The sequence below is a fragment of the Mobula hypostoma genome, chromosome 2 (genome assembly GCF_963921235.1).
Source record: "Mobula hypostoma chromosome 2, sMobHyp1.1, whole genome shotgun sequence".
Taxonomy (NCBI): Eukaryota; Metazoa; Chordata; class Chondrichthyes; order Myliobatiformes; family Myliobatidae; genus Mobula; species Mobula hypostoma.
In genome coordinates this window covers 165999454-166016724 of record NC_086098.1, presented here as the reverse complement: position 1 = coordinate 166016724, position 17271 = coordinate 165999454, and the positions used below count along the sequence as shown (strand labels likewise).

General features: G+C 46.0%; 1 protein-coding gene across 4 annotated transcripts in view; it reads right to left on the bottom strand.

Moving 5' to 3' along the window:
- Window positions 1-17271, bottom strand: part of LOC134342642 (neurocalcin-delta-like) — a 60786-nt gene that overhangs the window by 23629 nt on the left and 19886 nt on the right. Inside the window, exons 2-3 of one of the 4 annotated variants that reach the window (XM_063041005.1) lie at window positions 16598-16725; window positions 139-266 (exon numbers count right to left, since the gene is read on the bottom strand). The exons of 1 other annotated variant lie outside the window; for it this stretch is intronic. The gene's annotated coding sequence lies outside the window, so the exon portion shown is untranslated. The remainder of the gene's footprint in view (window positions 1-138; window positions 267-16597; window positions 16726-17271) is intronic. 2 more of the 4 variants (XM_063041007.1, XM_063041006.1) reach the window with 2 other exon arrangements.

The window sequence follows — 17271 nt, the reverse complement described above, 5'->3', positions numbered from 1 at the left end:
ACATTTTCAGGCCGCACGTTGTAGAACAGAACGGTGGCAATGTTAAACAGCATCGCCTCTTTCACTCCACTTCCTGACTCCCCTGTCACGGCTGAGGGTTTTTAGAGAGAGCAGAAAAGTTAAATATAGAAGCATTACCTCAGGTCTAGATGTTTCGTGTCCTACTTTTCTGCACCGAGACCGAGTTTCATTGACTGTTTAGCCGTTGATTTTAGACGTTAAGATGGATCATGGTGGTGATTCCCAGTAAGATCCGTCCCTCCTTCCTGTACAGACATCACACAAGCAACATGGTCACTGGTGCTGCCCGAGGAGTGTTAGCCAGCACATTGGGCTTGCCTCCACATCATCGATAAGCTCCTTACATCCAGAGCAGCCTGGGGTTAACACAATTAACTCAATAACACTGTGCCAAGACTCTTTTACCACATCCGTTCCTATTTGTGGGTCTCAAATTGTTATCTGAACAGGAAGTAAGGCACAGCTGCAGGGAGGGATCTAACTAAGTCGACAAACCCACAAGGTGAACAGATAGAGGCTTATTTAGAGACTGTCACGCCACACCTTCACCCTGAAGTGAAGTGCACCCAGTGGCAGCACTCTCTAATCTCTCAGGCAGAGACCCCTGAGCTCGAGTCCTGCTCCAGAGTTTTGGGCTCAAATCCAGGCCAGAGCTTGGGGTCACATGTTCACCCGCGGACCCCGTGTTTCCTGTGGAGTGGGCGGAAAAGATCTCACAGAACTTGCTGGGAAAGAGCACTGAAGTTTCTCCAGTTCCTCAGCTATTATCTAGTCATTATCTCCTTGCTGCTTGTGGGAACTTTTAGTTTACAAAATGGCTACATCCTTTCCTTCACATTGATGGCTATGAAATGTTTTAGTGAAGACATGCAGGAGTCCTAATTAACGCAGACACAGAATGCTGGAGAATGCTATCTATTCCCCTCCATAGATACTGCCTGACTTGCACTTTGTGTGTCTCACCAGTTTTAATCCCTGCCTGTTCTGTCCTCTGGACAGAGGGATCCCACAACACTGATTTGCAAACTAGTACATTGGCCTTTATTAATCAAAGTATTGAGTATAAGAGCTGGAATGTTATGATGAGGTTGTACAAGGCATTCGTGAGGCCAAATCTGGAGTATTGTGTTCAGTTTTGGTCACCAAATTACAGGAAGGATATAAATAAGGTTGAAAGAGTGCAGAGAAGGTTTACAAGGATGTTGCCGGGACTTGAGAAACTCAGTTACAGAGAAAGGTTGAATAGGTTAGGACTTTATTCCCTGGAGCGTAGAAGAATGAGGGGAGATTTGATAGAGGTATATAAAATTATGATGGGTATAGATAGAGTGAATGGAAGCAGGCTTTTTCCACTGAGGCAAGGGGAGAAAAAAAACCAGAGGACATGGGTTAAGGGTGAGGCAGGGAAAAGTTTAAAGGGAACATTAGGGGGGGCTTCTTCACACAGAGAGTGGTGGAAGTATGGAATGAGCTGCCAGACGAGGTGGTAAATGCGGGTTCTTTTTTAACATTTAAGAATAAATTGGACAGATACATGGATGGGAGGTGTATGGAAGGATATGGTCTGTGTGCAGGTCAATGGGACTAGGCAGAAAATGGTTCGGCACAGCCAAGAAGGGCCAAAAGGCCTGTTTCTGTGCTGTAGTTTCTATGGTTATAGTTTCTAGTTTTTTTGGAAGGCTGGAGTTCAATCTTTCTGAAGCAATATAATAAAAGCAGACTGGTTGACCATTGCTAATTCTGTTTGCCTTCTTAAAACCTGTCCCTGAACAGGGTAACCCAAAGCAACACACACACAAAAGTCTTAATGAAGGGTCTCAGCCTGAAACTTCAACTGCTTACTGTTTTCCACAGATGCTGCCTGACCTGCTGAGATCCTCCAGCATTTTGTATCTGTTGCTCGGATTTCCAGCGTCGCAGATTTTCTCTTGTTTGTGATGCACGCAAAATACCAGAGGAACTCAGCAGCTCAGACAGCATCTACGGAGAATACTAAACAGTCAGCGTTTCAGGATGAGACCCGTCATCAGCACTGAAGGGTCTTGGCCCAAAATGTCAACTGTTTATTCCCCTTCATAGATGCTGCCTGACCTGCTGAATTTCTCCAGCATTTTGTGTGCGTTACTTTGGATTGTCAGCATCTGTACAATCTCTTGGGTTTGTGAGATGTCCAAATTAAATGTAATTCAAAATTTGATTGGATTGGATCCGAACCCAAAGCTAATAAACTAAGTTGTTAAAAGTTCCTCCCCCATTATAGCAGGGACACAATGCAATAGGTTCTTTAGCCAGAGGGTGGTGAATCTGTGGAATTCATTAGCACAGACGGCTGTGGAGGCCAAGTCATCGGGTATACTTAAAGTAGAGATTGATAGGTTCTTGATTAGTCAGGGCATCAAAGATCAAAGATTATGGGAAGAATGGAATTGAGAGGGAAAATAAATCAGCTGATGTGGAATGGTGGAGCAGACTCAATGGGCCGAGTGGCCTAATTCTGCTCCTGTGTCTTATGGCCTTTCAATCACTTCGCTCTGAGAGCCAGTGAGAGTGAGGGTAATGTGGACTCAGGCACTTCCATCTCCACCATCAGTACTGTCCACAGGAGGTGTTGCCCCAGGAAGGCAGCATCCAGCATCAAGATCCCCACCACCCAGACCACGTCACCTCCTCACAGCTCCCACTGGGCACGAGGTTCAGAAACCTGAAGCCCCACAACACCAGCTTCGGGAACAGCTACTTCACTTCAGCCATTCGGTTCTTGATCCAACAACCACAGTCCGAATCGCTCGCTCAGCACGGCAACACCGGGAGCACAGTGCATCCAATGGACCTTGCCTCTTTGTCCTTTCTGGTCCAATTTGTGTTTGGTCTGTTACTTTGTGAACGTGTGTAAGATGTTGGTGTGCTTGTGATGCTGCTCTAAGCACAGGCTGACAGGATGGTACAGAAACTGCATGCTACACTGCCTTTATTTAGTCAAGACTCTGAGTTCAAGAGTCAGGAAGTTATGTTGTAGCTTTATAAAACTCTGCTTAGGCCACATCTGGAGTGTTGCATACAGCTCTGCTCACCGTATTATCAGAAGGATGTTGAGGCTTTAGAGATAGTGCAGAAGAGGTTTACCAGGGTGCTGCCTGGATTAGAGGGCACGCGCTATAATGAGAGGTCGGACAAACTTGGGTTGTTTTCTCTAGAGTGGCGAAGGCTGAGGGGAAATCTGATACAAGTTTATAAGACTATGAGAGGCATAGATAGAGCAGACAGACAGCAGCCTTTTGCCCAGGGTTGCAATATCTAATACCAGACGGTATGCTTTGCAGGTAAGAGGGGATGTGTGGGGCAAGGTTTTTTTGGGATAATAAAAAAATTTATTAATAAAATTTACTTTGAACTTTTTAAACAAAGAAAGTGGAGGCTGTCTGGAATGCGTTGCTAGGGCTGGGTGAGAGACTGGGCGGATATGGACATTGTACAGGCTGAAGAGATTCAATTACCAGTTTAGTTACTTCAACACAACATCTTCAGCAGACGGTTCTGTCGCTGTGCAGTACTCTTCTACATTCTAAGTAAAAGCTAGGGATCTTCTCTTTGGAGCAAAGGGGGATTGCAGGTGGCTGGACAGAGGTGTACAAGATGATATGAGGTTTACAGTAGATCAGGTGCATAGTCAAAGGATGGAAATGGCTAATACAAGGGGAATCATTTTAAAGTGATTGGAAGAAAGTACAGAGGAGATGTCAGAAGTGGGTGTGTGGAACTTGCTGCCAGGAGTGGTGGTAGAAGCAAGTATATTAAGAACATTTAAGAGACTCTTAGATAGACACATGGATGATAGAAAAGTAGGAGGTATGTTGGAGGGAAGGGTTAGATTGATCTTAGAGAGGGTTAAAGCAACCGTACAGCATTGTGGGCCGAAGGGCCTGTACTGTGCTGTCGTGTTCTCTGTTCTCCGTTAACTTTCCGTTGCACCTGAACATACACGTACTTGTACACTTGAGAGAAAACGGTGACCCACCCTTGCCACAGTGACCAGTCCACAGTCTTGTACTTCTGAGAATGGCTATGTAACAAGCGAATATACAGAAATAAAACCAGATTCTTCGTATTACTACATAACCAGCTGAGGTTTGGGGCAGGTGGAAACTTGTTTAAAGTTCAGCTAATTTTAGTGGTTTCGAGCTGCATGCATCCGCAGTCTCTGGTCGCCTATTTTAGATGACACCTGGCCAATTGCACACAGTGCATTGTTACCCTCTCTTCTCTCTTCCTGCTGCCTGTTCACAGTCACTACAACAACCGAGCCGACTTCTGACCTCTCAACCCTGACTTTTTCTTCCTGCCATTGACTAAGTCACACTTGCTCTCTTTCTCTTTCACACACACACTCAAACAAACAAACAAAATGACAAGCAGGCTTTTTCCTCTGAGGCTGGGTGAGAATTGAACTAGAGCTTGTTAGTTAATGGTGAAAGGTGAAATATTTAAGAGGAACTTCTTCACAGGGTGGTGAGAGTGTGGAATGAGCTGCCAGTGGAAGTAGTGGAAGCGGGTTCAATTGCACAATTTAAGACAAGTTTGGATAGGTACATGGATGGGAGGGATATGGAGGGCTATGGTCCAGGTGTGGGTCGATGGGACTAGGGAGAAGTTTGGATAGGTACATGGATGGGAGGGATATGGAGGACTATGGTCCGGGTGTGGGTCGATGGGATTAGGGAGAAGTTTGGAGAGATACATGGATGGGGGGGGGGGGGGTATGGAGGATTATGGGCCGGGTGTGGGTCGATGGACTAGGGAGAATAATAGTTCGACGGTCTAGATGGGGTGAAGGGCCTGTTTCTGTACTGTAGTGTTCTCTGACTATGACACACACAGAGGAACTGAGGAAGGCATTGTTGTGGTTGCACTGAGACACTGATCGTTGTATCCGACGCTGACACGCATCATTAGAATTCACTTTGGAAATTGTTCATTTCCTCCACAGACACTGCCTGACCTGCTGAGTTCCTTCAGCACTTTGTGCGTGTTGCTCTGGGTTTCCAATATCTGCAGAATCTCTTGCGTTTCAGATTTCAGAGATCTGGTTCCAAGGGAGGGAAGGATATGGATTTTGCCCTCCAGAGATTAACGCTGAAAGATGAGCTTTATTTGTCACACGTACATTGAAACATACAGTGAAATGTGTTGTTTGTGTCCAATCAAATCAGCAGGGGTCTGCTGGGGGTCGCCACGCTTCTGGCATCACATGGCACAGCCACAGCTAGCCCGCATGCCTTTGGAATGTGGGAGTCAAGTGGAGCAGCTGGTTCACAGGGAAAACGTACAGACAGCCCCGATGGGTGATTGCTACTGCTGTCAAGCCACTGCGCTAACTGCTATGTTGCCATGCCAGCCAGCCCTCGTGTGCGTGAGGCGGGGATGGATGGCAGGCCAGGGAGGTGGCTAGGTTTGGGGGAACAGATGAGGGCAGCTTGCTGGAGATAAGGAGGGGTGAGAGTGAGAGTGAGAATCGATACAGCAGAGGGTCTGGATTCCCAAATCCACCCTGCTCATGGACTGTCTGATCCCATTCCCATCAGGGAGGAGGCTATGTAGCATCTACACCAGGACCACCAGACTCAAAAACAGTCACTTTCCCCAAGCAGTGAGGCTGATCAACACCTCCACCCACTAACTCACCCCTTCACACCCCCAAACACCACTAGTTTCTCCTTTCCTGTCAGTCACCTTATGTACAGACGCTCCTCAGCTCAGTGTCACTTTATGAACATACAATCAATGTATATAAGCTAATTGTATGTATTTACATTTCATGTGCTGTTCATCCTATTGTGTTTTTTGTGCTGTATCAAATCAGAAGTATCAATGATTTGGTTCTTCATTGCACTGGTGTACTGGAAATGACATGGAACAATCTTGAATGGAATTGAAACCAGCAACCCCAACAACAGCTGCCTAAAGTACAGGGGAGGGAAAAACTCAGACAGCGAGTGATGAGTCTTACACGGAAATGAGGGGCATTGCATGCATTGTTACATGGAGAGTGAGGGCAGTATGTGATGCAAAATGATACAGAAACAGCAGTTATTGTGCCTTAATTTGTTAATATAATCAATTTCTAATTTGCAAGGAGGAGTGATGTGACATATACAGCTACTGCTTTGGAGTTTGGCAGCTTCAAGTCAAGTCGTCACTTTTTATTGTCATTTCAACCATAACTGCTGGTACAGAACATAGTAAAAATGAGACAACGTTTTCCAGGACCATGGTGCTACATGAAACAATACAAAAACTACACTGAACTACGTAAGAAAAAAACACAAAAACTACAGTGGACTACAGACCTATCCAGGACTGCATAAAGTGCACAAAACAGTGCAGGCATTATGATAAATAATAAACAAGACAACAGGCACAGTAGAGGGCAGTACGTTGGTGTCAAGCCAGGCTCTGGGTATTGAGGAGTCTGATGGCTTGGGGGAAGAAACTGTTACATAGTCTGGTCGTGACAGCCCGAATGCTTCGGTGCCTTTTGCCAGATGGCAGGAGGGAGAAGAGTTTGTATGAGGGGTGCGTGGGGTCCTTCATAATGCTGTTTTCTTTGCGGATGCAGCGTGTGGTGTAAATGTCTGTGTGGCGGGAAGAGAGACCCTGATGATCTTCTCGGCAGACCTCACATCTGGGGATATCAGATCAGAGGTTGAACAGAGTAGATTAAAGGAGGAAGGGTTAAGGCTGCAGGGAGGTTGCCGTGTTTGGCAGGACCAGTGGGTAAAAAGGGTTTTTTTGTACCACATCCACTCTCTGGTCAGGGAGGTTGCCGTGTTTGGCAGGACCAGTGGGTAAAAAGGGTTTTTTTGTACCACATCCACTCTCTGGTCAGGGAGGTTGCCGTGTTTGGCAGGACCAGTGGGTAAAAGGGGCTGTTTTCGTATTATATCCACTCTCTGGTCAGGGAGGTTGCCGTGTTTGGGAGGACCAGTGGGTAAAAAGGGTTTTTTTGTTCCATATCCACTCTCTGGTCAGGGAGGTTGCCGTGTTTGGGAGGACCAGTGGGTAAAAGGGGCTGTTTTCGTATTATATCCACTCTCTGGTCAGGGAGGTTGCCGTGTTTGGGAGGACCAGTGGGTAAAAGGGGCTGTTTTCGTATTATATCCACTCTCAGTCATTGTCGGACTGCTGAGATAAAGGCTTTCAGGCTAACTGGCCCATAACAACTAAGATGCTTTCGGGGACTTGAGGACGTGAGTTATAAGGAAAGTTGAATAGGCTGGGACCTTATTTCCTGGAGTATCGAAGATTGAGAGGAGATTTGATAGAGGTAGACAGTTATGGAGGATAGAGATAGGGTAAATGCAAGCAGGCTTTTTCCACTGAGGTTGGGTGGGACGAGAGCTGGAGGTCGTGGGTTAAGGGTGAAAGGTAAAATGTTAAAGGGTAACATGTGGGGAACTTCCTCACTCAGAGGGTGGTGAGTGTGTGGAATGAGCTGCCAGTGGAAGTGGTGCATGCGGATTTGAGTGCAACACTCAAGAGAAGTTTGATTGGATAGATCCATTGGTATTTTATTGAAAGTAGAGAGTCACAGATGCATTACAGGTACACAGACATACAGATAGTAGAAGAGTAGTAACAAAGAACAAAAAGTAAGTTACCTCAATCAGTCTAACAAGAGGGGGATCATCACTTCCTTGGCTCATTACAGAGCCTCATGCCGACGGTAAGAATGACCTCATATAGTGCTCTTTGGAGCAGCGTAGTTGTCTTAGTCCAATACTAAAGGTGTTCCTCTGTTCAGCCAAGGTGGCATGCAGAGAGTGAGAACCATTGTCCAGAATTGCCAGGATTTTCTGTCAGGTCCTTTGTTCTACCACAGCCTCCAGTGTGTCCAGTTTGACTCCTATAACAGAGCCAGCCTTTCTAATCAGTTTATTGAGGCTGTTGGCAATCACCCGTGTTGATGCCATTGCCCAGCACACCACACCATTCTGTAGAAGATTGTACTGGTGACAACAGACTGGTAGAACATGTGAGGAGAGGCCTACATACACCAAAGGACCTCAGTCTCCTCAGAAAGTAGAGGTGACTCTGGGAGGGGTATGGAAGGCTATGGTCCAGGGGCAGGTCGATGGGACTAGATAGATTAATAGTTCAGCACTGACTAGATGGGATGAAGGGCCTATTTCTGTGCTGTATTGCTCTCTGATTCTAAGCCATGCTGGGTTATAACTGTAGTTTTTGATGGACTGATATCATGGTCTCTTCGGGATTTTTGCAATTGCTTGCTTGGTGGGTGGTGGGAGGGGCTTATGCTTCCTGCTGGAACAAGTGGGGGGAGGGAAGGATGGAGGGTCGATGCTTTGCTGCTACTTGTGTGTGTGAGGGGCTTTGGGGTTCTAACATCTTCTGACATTCATTCTTTGGGGGTTTTCCTTCTGTTGCGAGAATGTCTGCGAAGAGTAAGAATTTCAGGTTGTATACCCGTGTACATTCTCTGACATTAAATGGAACCATTGAACTCAGCAATTCGGGCAGCATCTTTAGAGGGGAATAAACAGTTGCTGTGAGACCCTTCATCAGGATTGTCTGATCATCTGATGTAAGGTCTAGGCCCCAAAACGTCGGCTGTTCATTCCTGACCTGCTGAGTTCTTCCCGCATTTTGTGGGTGTTTCTCCAGATTTTGAGCATTTCCAGAATCTCTCCTGTTTAAGGTTTTCACTGTACCTTGAAATGTGACAATAATAAACCCATTTATTTATTTCTTTAAACAACAGGAATTCTGCAGATGCTGGAAATTCAAGCAACACACATCAAAGTTGCTGGTGAACGCAGCAGGCCAGGCAGCATCTATAGGAAGAGGCGCAGTCGACGTTTCAGGCCGAGACCCTTCGTCAGGACTAATTATTTCTTTTATAGATTCAGTGCAATAACAGGCCCTTCTGGCCCAATGAACCCATGCCGCACGATTACACCCGAGACCAATTAATCCACTAACCTGTACGTCTTTGGAATGTGGGAGGAAAGTGGAGCAGCATGCAGTTACAGGGAGAACATACAAACGCCTGACAGACAGTGGCGGGAATTGAACCTGGATCGCTGGCACTGCTACACTAGCACGCTGCATTGTCATCAAAGGTGTTTCACGGCTGAAGGCTCCTTTTGTCTGATCAGGAAGAACAGGGACGTTATCTGTGGGACATCTCAGTTCTGTACGAAAAGTCAAATTTCCAACTGCTGTGCTAACAACAGGCTATTGATAACTTAATCTGAATAACACTGTGCCCAGAGGGAGCTGGTCTAACTAATACGTGTTATAAAACAATCCAAATTAAAATAGAGTCATCTTGTATTCACATTACACCTGTCTAGGAATATTTTGTAGCCAATAAAACATACTGGATCTGTAGTGAAAGACAGCTTGTACCCTGATGTCAGATGGCTTCTGAAGAGCTCCCAGTATGATAAAAGGGACTTCACAATACTGTATACCTGGTCATGACCTTATTGTCTGCCTGCACTGCACTTTCTCTGTCACTGTAACACTTGATTCTGCATTCTGTTATTGTTTAGCCCTTGTGCTAACCTCAATGCACTGTTGTGATGAAATGATCTGTGTGAACTATCTACAGGACAAATTGTTCAAGGTACACGACTACAATAAACCAGTTTACTACTTTACTGATCTAACCTGTGTACAGTACGTTTCCTCAGAAGTAACATCAAAACAGTTTGTTATTTGCACTTTCTGGTCATGCTCTCCATCAGGCAGGAGGTACAGGAGCTTTAAGTCCCACACCAGCAGGTTCAGAAACAGTCGTTACTCTCCAATCATCCGGCTCCTGAACTAGCGTGGATAACTTCACTCACCTCAACTCGGAACTGATTCCACAACCTACAGACTCAGTTGTCAATGATCCTACAGCTTGTGTTCTCAGTGTTATTTATTTTTTATTTGCACTATTTGTTTTCTTTTGCACTTTGGTTGGTTCTCAGTTTTTGTTTCTATAGTTTTTAACTATATGGGGCTTGTCAGCCGTGGTTGGCAGCTCATCTGGGAGAAGGAAAACTCTGATCTCAAACCTCCGCTGCCATACCCACTCATAGGGAAGTCTTCAGAAGTAAATCTGCAGCTGGCGTCCCTAAGTCAGTCCTACACTGAGTTCAATGCTGACCGGAAATTCCTGCAATGCAGCTGATGCCGAACTGTATCCGTCTGCCATTCCTTTGGGTTCATCAGCTGTGTGGATGGGGAGACTGCTGTATGGGCAACAGCTTGCTCTCCATATCGTACTGCCCTGGCTTGCATAGACAGCTAGGATCCAACATCCACGGTCGACCCCGACAATTGCCAGTTTAGTTGTTATTGTGCTGCAGGAAAGGGAAGAGGCAGTTTCAGCACAGTCAGCTCCGACAAACAGCAGAGGTGATTAGCAAGGGGATCGGAACAATTCCTGTTCCTGTTCCTCAAGGGAAGTGATAGCTGTGGCCAGAACTCTTGTGACTGCAATGGGGAAACTGGAGATGACGTTGGTGTCTCTGCTTTCCCTGGGCACCCTGCTCCCTTCCGCCCGTCCGCAGCTCTCTCAGGGTACATAGCAGGGGTAATCAGCAGAGCAGGCCCACGGGAGTATGACATGCCTCTTCTCAGCACTGCCATCAGGGAGGACGTATAACAGTCTGAAAGCACACACTAAGTTGTTCAGGAACAGCTTCTTTCCTCTGCCATCTGGTTTCTGAATGAACCTACAGTACCGTGCAAATGTTTTTGGCACATATTATAGCTAGGGTGCCTGAGACACTTGCACAGTACTGTAATAATTTTATGTATTGCACTGTAATGCCGTTGCTGTTGCAAAAAAAAATTATGGCATACGTGAGTGATGATAAACCTGATTCTGAGATGGGGCTCTATTGTGGACTGAGAGTGGGAAGGGGGCAGGGAGAGGGGAATCACGGCTGGGAAAGGAGAAAGGGAGAGGAGAGGGAGCATGAAACACCACAGACCATCTAATGATGAACAAACCACTTGTTTGGAATTAAATTACCTTGCCAGGTGTCTCAGGGCTGGCTGTTTCTGTACCTGTCCCCCACCACTGGCCCCTGGCACTCCTACACAGCCACCTGCCCCTCACCTTCTTGAGGCGCTCCACTCTCGCCATTCCCAACATCCTTTGCTCCGGCCAGATTTACAAACGCGCTCTAGTTCCATGTTGACAATACAATACTAGCTAGATATATGTGCCTAAGACTTTTGCATAGCACTGTAAGTACACTCTTTCTGTTTTTTGCTCTCTTCTTGCACTATATACTTAATTATGTGTGTATATATATAAAATCTCATAGTAAATTATAGTATTTAAAATTATACATTGCCGCAAAACAACAAATTTCACGACAGAGGCCGGTGATATTAAACCAGATTCAGCTTTTGATCCTGTCACATGAGAGCAAGTCCATGCTCTGCTATACCACAGCACAGTAAGATAGTTCAACTCAGAGAGGCACACTGTAACAACACACACCTGGATAAGCTATAACCCACAGATACACATCCTGATAACCTCAAGAGATTCCGCAGATGCTGGAAACTTTGAGCAACACACACAAAATGCTGGAGGAACTCAGCAGGTCAGGCAGCATCTATGGCAGGGTTCCCACCCTGGGGTACACAGGCCCCTTGCTTGATGGTATTGGTGCCTGGCAGAAGAAAGGTTGGGAACCCCTGATCTATGGAGAGGAAGAAGCAGTTGACGTTTCGGCCCAAAATATCGATTGTTTATTCACGTCCATAGATGCTGCCTGACCGCCTGTGTTCCTCCAGCAGTTTGCATGTTGCTCTGATGACCTGAGCACAAATGAGCTTTCGGTGCAAATCCGAGGGACACCCGAGTGTTTCGGGTGTGACCTTTCAGAGTTAAACTGGGGCCTCATCTCCTCTCTGAGCTGGATCCAATGGTCTGCTCACTGCTTTGGAGGAGGCTTATGAGGCGCTCCAGAGTTGTTTTGAGGTGACAGACTGGCAGGCACTCTATGAGCCACATGGAGAGGATATTGATGGGCTCACAGAGTGCATCACTGATTACATCAACTTCTGTGTGGACTGCAATGTTCCGACAAGAACCGTCCTTTGTTATTCAAATAACAAGCCATGGGTGACAAAGGACAATAAGGACATCCTGAACGCTAAAAAGAGGGCATTTAGAGATGGAAATAGGGAGGAGCTGAGGGCAATACAGAGTGACCTGAAAGCCAGGATCAGGGAGGCTAAAGACAGGTACAGGAGGAAGCTTGAGTGGAAACTCCAGCAGAACAACATGAGAGAGGTCTGGAGAGGGATGAGGACCATCACTGGGTTCTGGTAAACTAGCAACAGAGGAGCTGAAGGCAGTGTGGACAGGGCCAATGAACTTAACCTGTTCTTTAACAGATTTGACAGTGTGGCCCCCGCCCACCTCCCACATGAGTCATCTGTTGTCGGCCCCCAACCAACACATATTCCACTCTCCCCTCCTACCCCTCCTCACAGTCCCCCACCCTGCTCTCATGACTATACCCCTTCCCCACACGAAACCACCACGGTGGGCTTCACAGCTGAACAGGTGAGAAGACAGCTGAAACGTCTCAACCCAAGCAAGGCTGCAGGGCTGGATGGTGTCAGTACCAGGGTGCTCAAAGCCTGTGCCCCTCAGCTATGTGGAGTACTTCACCATGTATTCAACCTGAGCCTGAGGCTCCGGAGGGTTCCTGTGCTGTGGAAGACGTCCTGCCTCGTCCCTGTGCCGAAGACACCGCGCCCCAGCGGCCTCAATGACTACAGACCGGTGGCATTGACCTCCCACATCATGAAGACCCTGGAGAGACTTGTTCTGGAGCTGCTCTGGCCTATGGTCAGGCCACACTTAGATCCCCTCCAGTCTGCCTACCAGCCCCGACTAGAAGTTGAGGATGCCATCGTCTACCTGCTGAACCGTGTCTACACCCACCTGGACAAGCCAGCGAGCACTGTTCGGGTCATGTTTTTTGATTTCTCCAGTGTGTTCAACACCATCCGCCCTGCTCTGCTGGGGGAGAAGCTGACAGCGATGCAGGTGGATGCTTTCCTGGTGTCATGGATTCTTGATTACCTGACTGGCAGACCACAGTACGTGTGCTTGCAACACTGTGTGTCCGACAGAGTTATCAGCAGCACTGGGGCTTCACAGGGGACTGTCTTGTCTCCCTTTCTCTTCACCATTTACACCTCGGACTTCAACTACTGCACAGAGTCTTGTCATCTTCAGAAGTTTTCTGATGACTCTGCCATAGTTGGATGCATCAGCAAGGGAGATGAGGCTGAGTACAGGGCTACGGTAGGAAACTTTGTCACATGGTGTGAGCAGAATTATCTGCAGCTTAATGAGAAAAAGACTAAGGAGCTGGTGGTAGACCTGAGGAGAGCTAAGGTACCAGCGACGCCTGTTTCCATCCAGGGGGTCAATGTGGACATGGTGGAGGATTACAAATACCTGGGGATACGAATTGACAATAAACTGGACTGGTCAAAGAGCACTGAGGCTGTCTACAAGAAGGGCCAGAGCTGTCTCTATTTCCTGAGAAGACTGAGGTCCTTTAACATCTGCCGGACGATGCTGAGTCTGTGGTGGCCAGTGCTATCATGTTTGCTGTTGTGTGCTGGGGCAGCAGGCTGAGGGTGGCAGACAGCAACAGAATCAACAAACTCATTCATAAGGCCAGTGACGTTGTGGGGATGGAACTGGACTCTCTGACGGTGGTGTCTGAAAAGAGGATGCTGTCTAAGTTGCATGCCATCTTGGACAATGTCTCCCATCCACTACATAATGTACTGGGTGGGCACAGGAGTACATTCAGCCAGAGACTCATTCCACCGAGATGCAACACAGAGAGTCATAGGAAGTCATTCCTGCCTGTGGCCATCAAACTTTACAACTCCTCCCTTGGAGGGTCAGACACCCTGAGTCAATAGGCTGGTCCTGGACTTATTTCCTGGCATAATTTACATATTACTATTTAACTATTTATGGTTCTATTACTATTTATTATTTATGGAGCAACTGTAATGAAAACCAATTTCCCCTGGGATCAATAAAGTATGACCACTACCACTACTACTACTACTACTACTACTACTCCCCGGCTCTGCGCTGAACTGAAGCTGTGGCCTGTTTCGGCTGCAGTGGGAAGGAGGTAGAAGAAGGGAATTATGGTTGGGAAAAGGGGAAGGGAGCCTGAAGCACCAGAATTGCCTGGCTTCATGTCTGTAGTCTCACAATGTTTACATGGCTCTATACTGAACTGAAGCTGTGACTTGCTCCAGCTACAGTGATAGCTGGCTTCATGTCTTTCATAAAACTTTAGTTCTGAAGCTATTTGCTTACTTGTATTGTTTGCACGATTTGTTTCTTTTCATTGACATATTGGCTGTTTGATGGTCTATTTTTAATAGGTTCTATTGGGTTTCTTTGTTCTGTGGCTGCCTGGAAGGAGACGAATCTCAAGTCTGTATAATCTATGCATACTTCGATAATAAACGTACTTTGAACCTGTAGCCCACAGACACACACTCTGATAGCAAGGGACAGCCCCAAGTATTCAATACTTGTATCTAGTCTTTGTCTATTTGTACAATGAGTCACAGGTTTGTTTTTTACACCAGGAATGCTGTGGAGGCAGCTCATCCTGGAGTCAGGATGTTCTGGAACTGTTCCTGTGCTGTTCGATGTTCTAGTCCCCGGCCACACACTTGAGAACAAATGAGCCTCCGGTGTTGATCCAAGGGAGACCTGCAGTGTTCCAGGTGTAACCTTTCGGAGTTAAATCCAGGCCTCATCTCTTCTCTGAGGTGGATCCAATGGATCTGAAAGTTGCAGAATTATCCCTGATACACTGGACGATATTTATCCTGACACAAATTGTCTGATCCATTACCATTGTGGGAACCAGTCAAGAACAAAGCTCGCTACAATCCCAAATGATCACACCAAGGATAAACTTCACTGGTTATAAAGGGTTCGGGGACACGGAGGTCATGAGAGGTGCTCTGTAACTGGAAGTCTATATGCATTTCAGAAAAAGGGAACCAATAAAACAGAGAAGTGTAGACCAACCACCTTAATGTCCCTCTGTAACATTCCCTCTAATTTACTTTACAGCTGCATGGGCCAACCATTGATCTGAGCAGGACAGTTTACAAGGCTTGAAAATTGTGTGTCTTTTTTGTAAAATGCATGCTATGAATATTTAGAATGAAAATTGAAAAATCACATACTTTTGATTTTCTTTATTAATTGAAGGGTATAATGAAAATCTTTCATGTTTCGAAAACTTTTAAACTTAAGTGTTCAGTGGGCAGCTGTTTATTAACAATGAACTTCCATTCTGTATTTATTGCTACAATTTGTAAATGTTGTAACTTAAAACACTGAAAATGCAAATACGTTGAAGCACTAAAATGTTTCAAAGTTTGTGATGTATTTATTATTTAGAAAATTTATGGATTACATTGATGAACATGTTATTACAGGGTATTTCATTATTATATTGACACAGATTTCAAATGCTGGCAACATTTCAGTACTGCGTGACTGCACAGCCATGCAGGTTAGAGGGAACCCAGTGGTCCACAGTATCAGTATCACTGAGGATGTGGTAGAAGAGAAAATAATGTGACCACATGGAGTCAAGCTGGATTTATGGAAGAGAAATAAGGTAGTACACAACATTACAGAACAGTACAGGCCCTTTGGCCTTTGGAGTTGTGCCAACCTTTTAACCAACTCTAAAATCAATCTAACCCTTCCCTCCCACATAACCCTCCATGTGTCTATCAAAGAGTCTCTTAAATCTTTCCAATCTATTGCCGATTGCATCGCCTCTGATCTGGGCCGACAATTACGTGTCGGGCGGCACCTAATTAATTAGCATGTTTATTTCGGCTTTTTTCTTAAAGATGTGCTGTGTGTCTCCCGGCTACCGCTGCATTCTCCGCGAATCAGTATCTGTCCGCGGCCTGGGGGTTGGGGTGGTGGGACACTGAGGTGTCATCTTGTCATCTGTTTCCATTAGAGCAGGCAGCTCATCTTCTCCTATGACTGCCTGCCTCGATGTCGAAGGTCGAGGTTCGTCGTCTGCTATGGCTGATGTGGAAGGCTTGCTTGACTGCTGAGCCTCGTGCATTTTTCTATCATACAGTTCTTTGTAAAGACTCAAACCATCCTGCAAATATCCCCTAAACCTACGTATCCCTTCAAAACTAAAGTCATACTTTATCATTGCAGCGAAAATATCATGCAGTTGCTTCACGTTCATTTCGCTAATGAATTCGGTTTCGATTGTTATCCTTTCCTCTTCCAATTGCATCAGCTCTTCATCTATCAGTTCTTGGTCATGGGAAGCCAAAACCTCTTCAACATCATCTTTGTCAGCTTCCACAAGCCAAACTCACATTGTCCTTACTTTGTTCACCATGATCAAAACGCTTCATTATGTCTAGTTTTACGCTAAGTGTAACACCCTTACGAGCTCTTTCAGGCCTTTCCGACACCTTTAGAACTCACCTTGCTAACAGCTGCTCAATGCAATGTGTTAAGGCAATGCCGTTCCAAATCCGGGGGACAGCGGCTGCTCGGGGCGCGCACTGCCTTTTATCGCGCGCTGATTTTTTTCATAACAGTGGAAACACCTTCTGAAAGCAAAAACAGGGTGCTAATGTAGGTCTTTTATAACAGTGAGGTTTCGTAATGCGAACATTCAAAAAGCGGGGGCCACCTGTATTCATTGAGGATCTCGCTCACTTCCACAGCCTCCAGGCACATCTTCCCACCTTTATCTCTAATCAGTCCTACCTTCACTCCTGTCATCCTTTTGTTCTTCACATAATTGAAGAATGCCTTGGGGTTTTCCTTTATCCTACTCGCCAAGGCCTTCTCATGTTCCCTTCTTGCTCTTCTCAGCCCCTTCTTAAGCTCCTTTCTTGCTACCCTATATTCCCCAATAGACCCATCTGATCCTTGCTTCCTAAACCTCATGTATGCTGCCTTCTCCCACCTGACTAGATTTTCCACCTCACTTGTCACCCATTTGTGTTAATATTATGTGAAAGTTTTTTCCCCCGATTATCAATAGGTTTCAATAGGTACATTTAATGTCAGAGAAATGTATACTATATACATCCTGAAATGCTTTTTCTTCACAAACATCCACGAAAACAGAGAAGTAGCCCAAAGAATGA